At 39.4% G+C, this 15,800-nt stretch overlaps 1 pseudogene across 1 annotated transcript; it reads right to left on the bottom strand.

The window, feature by feature from the left end:
• Positions 1-3,790: 3,790 nt before the first annotated feature.
• On the bottom strand, positions 3,791-9,637 carry LOC306659382 (trafficking kinesin-binding protein 2-like; annotated as a pseudogene). The gene has a single exon. The product of its transcript is annotated as a trafficking kinesin-binding protein 2-like (transcript).
• Positions 9,638-15,800: the final 6,163 nt, after the last annotated feature.

The following is a 15,800-nucleotide window of genomic DNA, read 5'->3' as shown; positions in this document are numbered from 1 at the left end:
TGAGAATTGGTGATGGACAAGTACTTTTGGCTCTATGAATATCTGTGTAAATACTTGTTATTTGTTGTAGTTGTTACTGACCACAGAGCATGGAAGAGATGGGCACTCACAGGACAGTGCAAACGGAATTGCTTATCCCAGCTTGCCCCTTCTTATACTACAAAGATATCAGGACCTATAGAGACAGTGTCACTTTGTGCTAATTCTTCTTTACAACTTTTTCTTGGCTATATTAATGTAAAATATATCAACATAGGAATTATAAATGGAAATACAAATGAAGCTGAATTGAAAATTATTTACAATATTTATGAATTTGTAGTAATCACTGTCTCTAAAATGTCTAGTAATGATCCAAGTCCCTCACAGGCAAAGCTTTCCACCCAACTGAGAAATGGAAAAAGTGGGGTTACACATTGTCAGTTATTATTTTGGAAAATCATGATAATGCTATATGCCCACAAGTATTGATACTTGCTATACTCATAATCATAGCCACAGTATGAGAATAACACCAACTAGAAAATCATTCATGATTCATAATCTTGGTAGAAGAAGGGGTAAGATGGGATGAGCAATTCAGCATGCACTCTGGTCAGTAGCATCTTGTGGGTAGCTGGCAGTCATCCACAACAAATAACAAGTATTTACATCACAGGAATTGTCAAAAACTACCACACTTTCGCCAACCCATCCACCTGGATCTGGCAATAAAACATTTACCAACACACCACTGGATAAGCCCCATTTTGAACTATTTCAAAGAGCAGAAAATGGGCAAATGAATGAAGATCTCTGGAGGAAAGAGGCACGTTGACAAAGAAAAAGATTATTGACAAATATTAATCAACATAATAAAAGGGATGATGTAGGACAATTTCACAAACTACTGAAATGCTGCTCACTAAATGTCAAGAACTTTCTAAGTTTCATAGTTCAGTTTCTTAAAAATAATTTTAAAATATTTCCATCCTGACTGAATTCCAACTGTTCTATGAAACCACTGATCCACCTATGATATTTAAGTAAGTACGACTTTGTTAGCACTAGACAACAGCTCACCTTGACCACAGAAAAACTACCTTGGTAAAAAATAACACCTTATTTCACTGGTGATTTGGAAGCCTAGATAAATAAATAATACAATGATAATAATCAATCTCCAAAAGAGTTGGGTGGAGGGAAAAAAGCTATACTAGGATTCACAGGTGTCTGTTTATTTGTATAAATGTATTTGTGTGTAAGAGTCTATATATTGTGTACAGAGTTTGAACAGTGAGATGTTAGAAACATAAAGTCTATCAAATAATAAAAGAGGACATAATAGAAGGAAAACAAGTCACATATCAGAAAATATTGTTTTTTAATTACATAAGGCACAACATTTCCAACTAAAAGAGACTAAAAGCTGTAAAAGGATAGCATGATACTGGCATAAAAACAAACACATAAACAGAATAGAGGACCTAGAAGTAAACTTACAAATCAATGACCAAGTAATTTTCAACAAAAGTGCTAAGAACATGCAGAGAAGACAGTATTTTCAGTAAATGTTGCTGGGAAAACTAGGGAATTCATATGTTTAAGAGTGAAACTAGACTCCTAATCTCTTATCAGTTTTTTAAAAAAATAAATTCCAAAAGGATGAAAGAGTAATGTTAGACCTGACACTCTGAAACTACTAGTTGGAAGCTTCAGGACATCACTAATCATGAGGAAAATACATGTCAAATCCACAATGAGACGTCACCTCACTCTAGAACTGATGGCTAGAACGAAAAAGACAGCAGCAAGTGCCGACAAGGATGTGGAGTGAAGGGGACCTTCCACACTGTTGGTGGGAGCAGTTGGTGAGCCCAGTCGTCATGGAAACAGTATGGAGGTTCCTCAAACTTCAAAACCAGAACTCCCACATGATCCAGCCATCCCCCTACTGGGTGTGTATCCAAAGAAAATGACATTTGTGTGTCATAGAGACCTCTGCACCCCCATGACTGTTGCAGCACTATTCACAATAACCAAGATAGGGAAACAATCTAAGGATCCATCAGCTGATGAATGGATAAGAAAATGTGGTAAATAGACACAATGGAATACCATTCAGCCATGAAAAGGATGAAATTCTGGCATATATGACAGCATGATGGAACTAGAGATTATTAAGTGAAATAAGCCAGGCGCAAGAAGACAAATACTGAAAATCTCACAAATATGTGGAATCTGGTAGAGCTGATCTCTTAGAAGTTAGAAATAGAATGGTATTTGCCAGTGACTGGGGAGAGTAGGGGGATGCAGGCATGGGGAAAAGTTAATCAAAGAGCACTAAGTCACGATTAAGGTAGGAGCAAGGACTCTTGGTGTGCTTTTGTACTACAGGGTAACTACAGATAACAGTAGATAATTATGAACTGTGTATCTGCAAAAGCCAGAAGGATTTTGAAATTTTTCTTTTACCATAAAAACAGTGTTTGAGGCAGCAGATATGTTTAAACTGATCTAAACATTTCACAATGTACACCTGTATCAAAATATCATGACACCCCATTATGTGTGATTTTTATGTTCCAATGTCTCAGTTTGGAAAAATAAACTTAAGTATAAAAACACAGTGTTTAAAATCCATTTTCTTTGTTTGTACTCTGAAACAGCTTAACCACTTACAAATTTTCAGAATTTCTGATATTACAAAAAAGGATAAAATTCTAAACAGCAAATTTCTTGCTATTTACATTGGCAATCTCCTGTCAAAACGATTTTCTACTTCTCTTCACTGTCCAATAAAAGTCACAGGATAACTAATTTAAAAATGCACATAAGTAGGAAAGATACTCCATGCAAAAGACAGATATCTGCCTGCTATTATGGCTAAAAACAGATGAATGTTGCTGTTTTCCAGTCAAGATGCTACTTCAAAGCGAAGTCTACCCTCCACTACCAGCATAGAGAGACTGCCTATAGGCATTTCATATCTTGCTTTCATGTCTCATGAGGACACCTAAGCATCTACTTAACTGGTTGCCTTGTTCACATCCTATTTTGTATTTATTCTTTTTTTTATTTCATTTTTATTGTAAACAAATGGGATACATGTTGTTTCTGTTTGTACATGGAGTAACAACATACCATTTGCATATTCATATATTTACATAGGATAATGAGGTTTGATTCATTCTGTTATTTTTTCCTTTCCCTCCCACCCCTCTCACCCCTTTTTTCCCTCTATACAGTCCCTCCTTCCTCCATTCTTGCCCCCTGCCACCCCCCATTATGTGTCATCATCCACTTATCAGTGAGACCATTCGTCTTTTGGATTTTTTTTTTTTTTTTTTTTAAGAAGCTTCTCATGTTTATTATCTGATTTACATTTTACAAAGCAAAGAAAGGTGCACAAAGAGTTGTTTGACAAAGTCAAATCCCAGACATCACACAATGGTATTTCCCTGGCTGTCCCAAACAGAGGGCACTTGTGCCTACTCCCAGGGGTCTGTGCTCCGTGATGCAACAGCTATTACAACACTGTGCACAGTTGTGATGCACATGGAATACAGGTCCCTATGCAATGGACGGCGCACTAAATACTGACAACCCTAGTTCCAGATGTCCAAAGTTGAAGTTAGAACCACCCAGTACTAATTATGTACTAGAATGGTCAGAAAAACAACTTTGAATACTGTGCAAAATATACCTTTTTAAAAAGAGAATAGGCTCTTGTTGTGCACCTCTAATTTATTTCCTCCCTTGCCAAAATCTGACCATTTATGTCAAATCAAGGGCATATAGCACAAGAATGTTTTAAAAAAAGACTTGTAACAATAATCGTTAACGTCTCCCTAAAGATCCATGCCTTCAGCTATTTACATAAGATTTGGGATCTTCCTAATTCAGGAGAACTTTTAATTCTGAGCTCAAGAAGGTTATCTCTCCTACTAGATAACAGGATACTCAGAAATACCTGAGGTATTAATCACTGAAAAATCTGGAGGAAAAACAAAAAGATTGGGGTTTCCTATACTAGCATGAAAGTACAGATCCAGCTAACACGAGAGAAGAAACTATGAACAGAACCAAAGCATACAAGAGAAACTAAGGAGGAACTTGCTGTGAGGCTCTAGCTTTTCTTACTATGCTTTGCAGGTAGTTTTATAATAGAGATTCTCAGGCTGTACCAAAAATGATTTAGGTGGAAACTTCAAAAATAGCAAAACCCAGTTTTAAGATAGGATACATTTCTAGAGACAAGCATGCACCAGCATATAATTTTTCATTTTTTCACATAATATTTCTGATGACATCCGTATCAATTGAATTTTCAAAAACCCAGGTCTGGTTTTCTTTAATCAGATGTGCTTATTTGGTTGCTAAAACACCCACTCTGCCTCCAGTGATCATTTATTGATTATAAAAAATTATGCTCAACACAGAACACTACAAAATCTAGCTGAAAGAGATTTATATAATATGCATATAAATCTGATAATTTAACATTCTTTACTACTTCCTAACCCTATATTTTCCTACTTCCTGATGTTTCTTGGAAATTGTAAATGTCCAGGCAACAGGAAGATCACTTTCTTAGGAAACAAATAAAAAGCTTTAACAGTTGGCTAAAGTAAGCACCCCAGAGTTACTTTACAGAGTAGAAATTCAAATGCCACTTTAAAAAAATGTATTCGAGTATTTAGGAAATTCAAACATTCTATTCTAATGTCTTACTTACTTGCCTAGAATCCTTTCTGATTGTGTGCGTGTATGCTTGCTGACATCAGCAAGGCTGAGCGAAAGGGAAAGAATGGGAAGTTCTATTTCTACCCTTTGTTTTTGAGGAATTTATTTAGAAAAGTTTTATTAAAATATTCTAAAAAGTATGAAAAACTCACGCATTCTTACCACCATGTATGTGTGTTGTTTTTTAATTCTTTGGAGCACATAGCTCTTTATATAGGGGAGGCACCTCAAAAGGAGAGAGGAAGGACCACCCCTGGCCTGGGAATAGGCCTGGGAATAGGGACCACAGGAGTGGGAGTCAAGATCTCCTCAGAAAAATTGTCTTTCAGTTAAAGCAGCAAAGCAGTTGCAAACTAAGCACCAGAAAGACCAAGTGGTGCATCTCCTGTTTTCATGAACAAAGTCAGAAATCTCCTCCCTCATCTTCTCCCCATCATATTTTTCATGTAATGATATTCCCTCCTGAACAGCCCCACTCAGACAAAGCCATGACATCTGATGAGGGACAAGACACTGATCAGCAACACTTAGAAAACAGAAAGACTTCTTCCTAATTCACAGCCTTCCTGTGACAATGCTGAATACTGAAACCTAATTTAATGGTCTCACTTTACCATTTTGGTTTGTCAAAAAAGAACTCCAGAGAAAAGAAGAAGCTTAACTCTTCCACGATAAAGTTTGTCCTCTAATTCTACAGATAACCAAGTATGAGGCAGATATGTTTTATTAGGACAAAAAAAAAAAAAAAATAACAACAACAATAACAACAACAGAACACACTTGCAAAGCAAGCACCTGGGTTTTACTTCAGTTTATAATAATTTAATGTGCCTGAGAATTTTTGTGCAAATATATGTCATCTTTCATTAAAAATATGCATAGCGCACTTTGGAAAAAGTTGTGACCAACTTTCCTTACAAAAAATTTTTTACATATATAAATATACAACATAACCTAATTCCTATCGATTGCACTTTTGGTTTAACCCCTTCCAGCCTCCAAGGAAATTCGAAAGACATGCAATTGATGTTTGTCTTCCTTGCCACTGTATTATCCAAAAAAGATTCTAAAAACAAGTTTTCTTGGTTCTAATTTACCCATATTTTTCTTCTTAAAGTAAATCCCTCCCAATCCCTACCCACATTTTGTTTTTTTGTTTGGATGTTGTTTAAAAATACAAATTTAAAAATGAGCTTTCAGTAATCATTAATACAATCGAATTTGATGGTGTTTGAGTTCACAGTGGCTCAAAGGCCTGAAAACAGGAAAAAAGGAGTCTCAACTTATGACCTAATGAAAAAGATAAGATTCCTTGTTTTGCTAATGCTATGAGCACACCATTAGATGGACACATAATTTAATCAGACATTAGCAGTAACATTTGGGCATCTCGCTACTGTGAGTAACAGACTGAGGTTACCACACCAACTCTTCAGAAGGGCTTTCTCTGAGCAACGTCAATGTTTCTCCTTTTCTGTCCCCATCCTTCTAGGCAGGTTCTTCTGGCTATGCTCACTAGAAGTAAAGGTGTCAGCAAGTTCAGTTTTCTGCTGTGTTCTAATATTACTGAATTTGTTTTCTATTCACTTTTTATTTTCAAGACAAGAAAACTCAACTGAAGGAGTGTATTAAGCCTTTCTTTTCTGTCTTCAAACACTAATGGCTCATTCGATAATACTTTCAATTTACCAGACTTCATCCACAAGGACCTCAGTCTAATCTTGTTTCCACGCCTCCACTGCCCTCTCCACATTCACAATCCTTCTGCAACATTCCTTTTCTCTCAAGTCAGACCAGATTGCTTGATCAGTGCGTATCTATCCTTCATGTGCTAATCTGTACAAGAGGTCAGGTAATGATAAGCTTCAGTCCTCCTTCAGGATACTCATTTTGGGTGAGGAGGTGCAAACAGGGGCACCAAAGCTACACATCATGACTGGAAGACTCTGATTCCTCCTCAGTCCACTCAATAATTTAAATAAATTTAAATAAACTGCAGAATCTGTTTTTTGTAGACTAATTTCTGCCTCTTGGCTTTTTCCATTCTCCTGGGTGCCAGGGGTCTTGACCACTCTGGCTATCCCCAGTCGCTTCAGCCTGTCCACTAGGTTCATCTTCAACTGACCCACATCAGGAGGGTTCCGGGAAGGTCTCAAGCCATACATTTCCTGGAGGAAAGTTTCAGCTGGACGGGAGGCCAAAAAATTTTCAGAGAGATGCAATCGGGGCTCAAAGGGCAAGGGAAAAGGGCATGGTGAGTGAGATGGGGAATTTGGAGGTGTGGAAGGGATAGCCAGGGTTTTAGGAAGAGGCTGGAGAAGGGGGTTCTCTGAAACTGGGCTGTGGTACACTTTAGCAGAGATACCGCGCTCCTGTAGAAGTTTGGCCAAGCTCATGGTGCTACTGAAGGTTATAGTAGAATCTCGACGGTTTGTGATGGATTCACCAATGCTGAGTCTATAGGACATGGCAGGAGAATTCACAGCTGTGTTTGATGAACTGCTCCCACTACTTCCACAGGATATCGAAGGAAATCCAGAGCTGCAACTGGTCCACCTGTTGAAGTTATGGGTGGTAGGAAGATCCCTGTTACTGATTTGGATACTGTAGGTTTCTGTTCCACGTGAAGAGTCTGCTGAACCTGAAAAGTGATACCCTCCTCTTCATCTTCTTCTAAATCTGAGATGTGATAGATGGCATCTTTGGGCAACTGGGTAAAGCCTTTAGTAATGACACCTGGTCGTGGATCAAGAATGGTTCCCAAGTTTGGTTGAGCAAGCTGCTGCCAGTGATGTAGAGTTTGTGATCCTTCAAGGGGCTTGACAATTTGTAATTTTTCTGGCATAAAGCCTCGAAGGCAACCAGCACTGCTGAGGTCTGTGATCTCTGACTGGTCGGTGCAAACAGAAGCAAGGCTCTCTGTGGGAGTGTCACAGCCACTAACCCCTTCTTTTTGGTCAGCAAGAACCTGGATCTTCCGTTCCCACTCTTGGGCAAAGAACTGCTTCTCACTTAAGTAGTTCTGTCGACGCAGGCTAAGGCGATGCAGTGCTGTAGCCAAATCACTATCTTCAGAGGGCTCTGGTTGGCTCACTGACTGAGAGTGCCCTGGAACCTCCTCCAAGTTGCTCCCTGGGTTTGGGAGTGTTTTGTTCTCTGTGTGCTGTACACCAGACTCAAAAGGTTTTGCTGTCATGATGACACTGGAATGGTTTGAGCCTGGGATGGGCAGCAGGGCTGGAAATGGGACAGAGCGGCCCCGTGTGTCATTTGCAACCTTGACAGTATCAAATACCCGTTTCTGTTGGGCTTTTTGTTTAAAGAGAGATTCCTCATCCAAATTCAACTTTTTACGCATGGTCCCCTCAATCTCAGCTGCCAGAGATTCCCCAGTAAAAGCTCCATAAGATTGAGAGAAGTAGAGATGAGCGGCAGGGCCAGACCTGCTACGAAGTTCCTTTATTTCTTCTTGGGATTCATGTAACATTCCCAGACACTCCATGTTCCTGTCTTGTAACTCATGTAGCTCCATTGTCAGTTGTCGCTGGGCATCTTTGGAAGCTTGTAGGTGAAGTCTTAGTTCTTCCTTTTCAATAACATGTTCTTTAAGTTTGTGCTGAAGATCTACAATCTGAGACAAGAGTGAGGAGATCTCTTCTTGGTATCGAATCAGTTCATCACTCTTCCCTGACAATTCTTCAGTCATTTTGGACATCTGAGCATTTGTTTCACGAAGTTCTTTAACACAGTCATTGACAAGCTGTTGTTCCTTCTCTTCATAAGTACAAGTTTCTGTCTTTAAATGACAAGCCTTGGATCGAAGAGCCATGTTCTCTTCTTCCAATTCCTTGAGCTTTTCTTGTAGCATGTCCAGCTGTAGCAAACCTTGAGATAAGCTAAAGGACTCATTGAATCTAAGAGGTGTAGAACAGCTGGAATCAGTTTCACTCTCTTCAGAAGCAATGGAGACGATTCAAAGTAATTCATCTTTCTTGGATAGCTCATGTTGCAGCTGATTAACTTGATCAAAGGCTTGTCCCAGTTGCTCCTCCAAGGCTTCATTCTGCTCAGATAAGACATGGTTTCGCTTTAAAAGAGCTTGTCCAATTCGAGCAGCTAGCTCCAGATCACGATCCCTCTCTGCGAGGAGATGTGTAGCCATGTCAATGTCATTGTAAGTTTTGGTCATCTGCTCCACTCTATCTGTACCTAGAATCATGTAACGGAAAGTCTCCTCAGCAAGGACTGGAGAGAGGGCATCAGATGCATGCTGCTGCTGCTGCGGTGACTGTGTCCAGTCCTGATTTTCATACAGAAAGAGAGAGTCTACTCTTAGCTTATACTGTGGTAACTGTTCCTCTAGCAGATTCACCAGCTCAACTTCAGGGAGATCCTCATTGGAGCAGACATCAGTGATGCTCTCCGAGTCTCTGTGATTGCTACTCATGAGGTTCTCTTCACCTGTTGGTGATGTAAAAATGGCATTCTGGGATTGACTCATGCAGGACCCTTTCTTGCTTTGGTTGAAAAGGACAGCTTTGGTATGAATCAGAGTAAAGGAAATCCATCAAGCCATTTAATAAAGAAATAGATGTAGTCATAGGGATGTTTTCTTTTGAACAGATTTTCTCTGATGAGTCAAATGGCATCTGCAGCAATGAATGCTCTCATGTGATTATCATCGCTTGGACAGTCATGACTGGAATGGCCCGGCGTCTGGCGTCCTCCATTTGCGCTCCCTCAGGGAGAAGCCCCTAAAGAGGCGGCAGCCTGAAAGCAGCAGCCGAGGCTACCGCGGCTGCCAGTAACCACCCGGGCGTGGCAGGGACGGGCGGGCGACTTCACATCATCACTCAGCGACCTCGATTCTGCAGTGACGCCGGGTCAATGACAGCCCCCGCACAACAGGGGAAGCTCCCCGTCTTTTGGATTTTTGAGATTGGCTTATCTCACAGCATGATGTACTCCAATTTCATCCATTTGCCTGCCAATGGCATAATTTTATTATTCTTTATAGCTGAGTAATATTCCATTGTATATATATACCACAGTTTCTTTATCCACTCATCAATTGAAGGACATCTAGGTTGGTTCCACAGTCTGGCTATTGTGAATTGAGCAGCTATGAACATTGATGTGGCTGTATCTCTGTAGTATACTGATTTTAAGTCCTTTGGGTATAGGCCAAGGAGTGGGATAGCTGGGTCAAATGGTGGGTCCATTCCAAGTTTTCTAAGGAATCTCCACACTGCTGTCCAGAGTGGCTGCACTAATTTGCAGCCCCACCAGCAATGTATGAGTGTACCTTTTTCCCCACATCCTCGTCAACACCTATTGTTGCTTGTGTTCTTGATAATCGCCATTCTAATTGGGGTGAGATGGAAACTTAGTGTAGTTTTGATTTGCATTTCTCTTATTGCTAAAGATAGTGAACATTTTTTCATATGTTTGTTGATTGCTTGTAAATCTTCTTCTGTGAAGCGTCTGTTCATATCCTTAGCCCATTTGTTGATTGGGTTATTTGTATTCTTCATGTAGAATTTTTTGAGTTCTTTATATATTCTGGAAATTAGTGTGCTATCTGAAATATGAGTGACAAAGATATTCTCCCACACTGTAGGCTCTCTCTTTGCATTGCTGATAGTTTCCTTTGCTGAGAAAAAGCTATTTAGTTTGAATCTATCCCACTTGTTGATTCTTGCTTTTATTTCTTGTGCTATGGGAGTCCTGTTAAGGAACTCTGATCCTAAGTCAACAAGTTAAAGGTTTGGACCTACTTTTTCTTCTATAAGATGCAGGGTCTCTGTTCTGACTTCAAGGTCCTTGATCCATTGTGAGTTGAGTTTGTGCAGAGTGAGAGATAGAGGTTTAGTTTCATTCTGTTGCATATGGATTTCCAGTTTTCCCAGCACCATTTGTTGAAGAGGCTATCTTTTCTCCATTGCATATTTTTGGCACCTTTGTCTAGTATTAGAAAATTGTATTTATTTGCGTTTGTGTCTGTGTCCTCTATTCTGTACCATTGATCTACCTGTCTATTTTGGTACCAATACCATGCTGTTTTTGTTACTATTGCTTTGTAGTATAGTTGAAGTTCTGGTATTGCGATACCCCCTGTTTCATTCTTCCTGCTAAGGATTGCTTTAGCTATTCTGGGTTTCTTATTCTTCCAGATGAATTTCATGATTGCTTGCTCTATTTCTGTAAGGTACATCATTGGGATTTTAATTGGAATTGCATTGAATCTGTATAGCACTTTTGGTAGTATGGCCATTTTGACAATATTAATTCTGCCTATCCAAGAACATGGGAGATCTTTCCATCTTCTAAGGTCTTCCTCAATTTCTTTCTTCAATGTTTTGTAGTTTTCATTGTAGAGATCGTTTACCTCTTTGGTTAGATTGATTCCCAAGTTTTTTTTTTTTTTTTTTTTTTGAGGCTATTGCAAATGGAGTTGTTTTCCTCATTTCCCTTTCAACTCTTTTGTTGCTTGCGTATAAAAATGCTTTAGATTTATGCGTGTTGATTTTATAGCCTGCTATTTTGCTGAATTCATTGATGGTTCCTTAAGCAGTATGAAATGTCCTTCTTTATCCCTTCTGACTAACTTTGGCTTGAAGTCCATTTTATCTGATGTAAGGATGGAAACCCCCGCTTTTTTAATGAGTCCATGTATGTGGTAGGTTTTTTCCCATCCTTTCACCTTTAGTCCGTGGATGTCTTTTTCTATGAAATGAGTCTCTTGCAGGCAGCATATTGTTGGGTCTTTCTTTTTAATGCATTCTGTCAGTGTATGTCTTTTGATTGATGAGTTTAGGCCATTAACGTTCAGGGTTATTATTGAGATACGATTTGTATTCCCAATCATTTGGCTTATTTTTGGTTTTTAACTTGGCTTGGTTTCTCCTTTCAGTGGTTTTTCTCTAAGGTAGTTCCTCCCTTTGCTGACCTACATTGTTGTTTTTCATTTCGTCCTTATGGAATATTTTGTTGAGAACATTCTATAGTGCAGGCTTTCTATTTGTAAATTCTTTTAACTTTTGTTTATCATGGAAGGATTATATTTCATCTTCAAATGTGAAGGTTAGTTTTGGTGGGTATAGGATTCTTGGTTGGCAACCATGTTCTTTCAGAGTTTGAAATATGTTGTTCCAGTCCCTTCTAGCTTTTAGAGTCTGGGTTGAGAAGTCTGCTGCTATCCATATTGGTTTCCCCCTATATGTAATGTGATCCTTTTCTCTTGCAGTCTTCAAAATCCTATCTTTATTTTGAATGCTATGCATTGTCATTATAATGTGCCTTGGTGTGGATCTGTTGCAATTCTGTGCATTTGGTGTTCTGTAAGACTCTTGTATTTGATTTTTCATTTCATTCTTCAGGTTTGGGAAATTTTCTGCTATTATTTCATTGAATAGGTTGTACATTCCTTTGGTTTGTACCTCTGTGCCTTCCTCAATCCCAATCATTCTTAAATTTGTTCTTTTCATGATGTCCCATAGTTCTTGGAGATTCTGTTCATGATTTCTTACCAGCTTCTGTGTTTGGGCAACTTTATTTTCAAGATTAAATATTTTGTCTTCATTGTCTGAAGTTCTGTCTTCCAAGTTTTCCAGGTACTGTCACAGTGAACTTCCAGGCAATAGCAGGCTACTCGTGCTCCCCTGTTGGTCGGCAGTTTGCTGACCTGTATTTATTCTTTTTAAAAAAAATCTTTTTTATTTTTACAGACACATTTTGATTCATTGTACACAAACGGGGCACAACTTTTCATTTCTATGATCGTACACAATGTTGATTCACACCATTCATGTAATCATACCCAAAGGACTGAAAATCAGCATACTACAGTGATCAGCCACATCAATGTTCATAGCAGCTCAAATCACAATAGCCAGTCTGTGGAACCAACCTAGATGTCCCTCAATTGATGAATGGATAAAGAAACTGTGGTGTATATATATATGCAATGGAATATTACTGAGCCATAAAGAAGAATAAAATTATGGCATTTGCTGGTAAATGGATGAAGTTGAAAATATCATGCTAAGTGAAATAGGCCAATCCACAAAAACCAAAGGCTGAATGTTTTCTCTGATAAGTGCATGATAATATATCATGAGGGGGTGATGGGGAAAGAGAAGAATGAAGGAACTTTGGATGGTGTAGAGGAAAATGGGATGGGAGGGGGTGGGGTATGGAAAGATAGTAGAATGAAACAGTATTACCCTTATATATGTATTTATTCTTATATCATAGACAGCAGAGAGGCTTGAAATCAAACATATAATAAGTCACTTGAGAGCTGACATGGTTGATATTGAGGTGCATGGAGAATCTGCTCTTCAGCCCTCTTGTGGTAGAACTTTCCAGTGGGCCTTCAATATTGTGTTCCTAGTATATTTTCAACCATCTATATTCAAAGGATATCCATGCAGATATTCTAAAGCTAATATAAAGGATATAGGACGACTAAAACTGCTACCACTTTCAATGTGCATGTTACTATTCACAAAACTGACGTACACCAAAATATAAAAACCCTTTTAAATTATGTTAATGCAACAAAAGATTGTATTGCACTTTATATAGGCTTATGCTGTAACCCACAATGAAATTTAGAAAACACATCGAATCATGTAAATCAGTAAAACTTTCTGATATGAATAATTAAAAATACAACATAGCTATTTTTTAACATAGCTATTTATAATGTATCACCTCTGAGATAAAAATTATAACTAGAATATTGAGACATACAGAAGGTTTCCAATCAACTGTTTCTAAACCTACCACATATCTCTTTTAAACTATAGAATATGAATCATTAAAATGAAATTGATAACTACTAATGTATATGACATATAAAGTAATTCTCTATAAGACAAAACTTATTAAAGTTTCATGTAAAGAGTTATTAGATCAAATCTCCGTATATTTCCATCTTGGAATTCACTGTGGAAATTAATTTTTCAACAACAACAAAATCAGAGAGGTGGGCAATGCTGTGAAGGCCTATCATTTCTGCAGTCTTAACAGAGGGTAAAATTCATAGAAATACATACCGTTCTCCAAAATGAAAATTTTTCATCAGTGTAAGAAACAACCAGGAAAAAATATGTGTTAACTGATCAATAAATGATCAATCTTCAGGAAACAAAATCTACACTATTTGCTCTGACAGCACAGCACCATCACACATTCTGTGGTTGAACTATACACTGTATTCATGGAGGAATGAGCACAGTGTTAATGGTGCTTCTTAAAAATAGAAAACATAGAGATCAGTATGATATTCGTATATAGATAGAATGGTAAATGTTGATTCGACCAAACTCTGTGTGTGTGTGTGTGTGTGTGTGTGTGTGAGAGAGAGAGAGAGAGAGAGAGAGAGAGAGAAAGCACTGGAGATTGAGACCAAGGGTCCTCCACCGCTGAGCTGCATGCCCAGTCTGTTTCATTATTATTATTGCTTAATTCTAATATGAGACAGGGGCTCCCTAATTTGCTACAGCTGCCTTTCAGATTGTGATCCTCCTGCCTCTGCTTGCCAAGTCCTTTGGGATTAGAGGCAACATGCCAGGACAAAATCTGCCTCTTAAAATACTGTAACAGGACACATGGAATTGTTTTCTTTCTTAATTGCTTTAAGGAAAACTTCTATGATCCAGTTGCACTTCCAAGTAGGAGTCTCAATGTAGGCTAAGAGGCAAAGAGGTAACAGAGAAAAGAAAGGGAAAGAAAGAGAAAGGAAGAGATTTTTAAAAATGTGCAGTCTTTCTCTTTAAAACACTTCCAAGCATCTGACAATTTCACAGCTGGGATCCTATCAGAAAATAGCACACTACTAAAATGATGCATGTGACACACATTTCTTAAAGGTCCATTTCTGACCATCAAGGTGAATAGCAGGAAGAAGCTGGAGAGCAGCTCTGGGGTGTAGTCCTGGGAGAGACTGGGGAAGGAAGGTGTTAGGAGCCTCCCATCCTGGCCACCCCAAGTATTTCCCACTCTTCATTTGTGCACAAATCAATGTATAAACTTCAGCATCAAGAGAACCCAAAGCAAAGAGCGAATGCACATAGGTACACTTTGCTTTTATGTAAATGGCATCCATAAGATGGCTTGTCACCTCCAATCCCCAAACCATGTGCTCCCTTCTCTGTACCTTCAGCAGGGGCCCTGAGGATAATTTGGGTGGTGAGGCAGCATGGCAGGTGGTGAGGCACACAGTCCCTGCTGCAGGCAGGCCCACCCTACACCCTGACCCTCCGCTGCCTCCCTGCAACCAGGATGAAGGAGATGATCCTAGAAAACTCCGGGTCTCCAATGCCTTCTCAGATGTGATTTCTTCACCAGTTTCCACCCTCCCTTTTCATACAAGTCAGGGAGAGATGTGATCTGGCTGTTTCAAACTCAGTCATGTCTACACTGGTTCTAGGGAGAAATTGCCATCCAACTGGGTTAAGGGGAGCAAGTCTCCAAGGCTCTAGGTCAAAGCAAGTGAGTGCTCATCTACACTGGCTGGAGGAAAGAGACCCTCTACACCAGTTAAGGCAACTGAGGCCCCATCTACACTGGCTCTAGGGGAGCAAGTCTATCTACACTGAACAGGAGAGGGAGGCATAGGGGTCCAGGCCTGGAGAGGACGCCTGGTGGGCTCCAGCCTCACTCAGAACAGCCCCCTCCCATTTTTTTTATATCAGTCTTCTTTTTTTAATTGTTGCAACATCAACTTCACTATGCCATTTGAGAGAAATAGATTTATTAAGAAATATCTCTGCCATGCCAGAAGCATGGGAGGAAGGACAGAGAGGAGCAGGGCAAGGAAGTGTCCCAGGGAAAACAGTCTCATCTGGTCTCTCCCAGGTGGGGACAGGAGAGACACCCGATGTCCAGGTAGATCCAGATGTGCTCCTGGCTGGACCCCATGTGGAGAAGCCCGAGCCAGTGAGCACACTCAGTCCTGCAGCTGTTTCAGTCCATGTGACCAATGTCCACATAGTGACAACAGCATCCACGGAGCAAAGGGTTCTCTGGCTGGCTGTGTGTTCGTTTGGTCCGTCTGAGGTCTGAAT

The sequence above is a fragment of the Sciurus vulgaris genome, assembly GCF_902686455.1.
Source record: "Sciurus vulgaris genome assembly, chromosome: 4".
NCBI lineage: Eukaryota > Metazoa > Chordata > Mammalia > Rodentia > Sciuridae > Sciurus > Sciurus vulgaris.
This window is presented reverse-complemented; position numbering and strand designations above follow the sequence as displayed.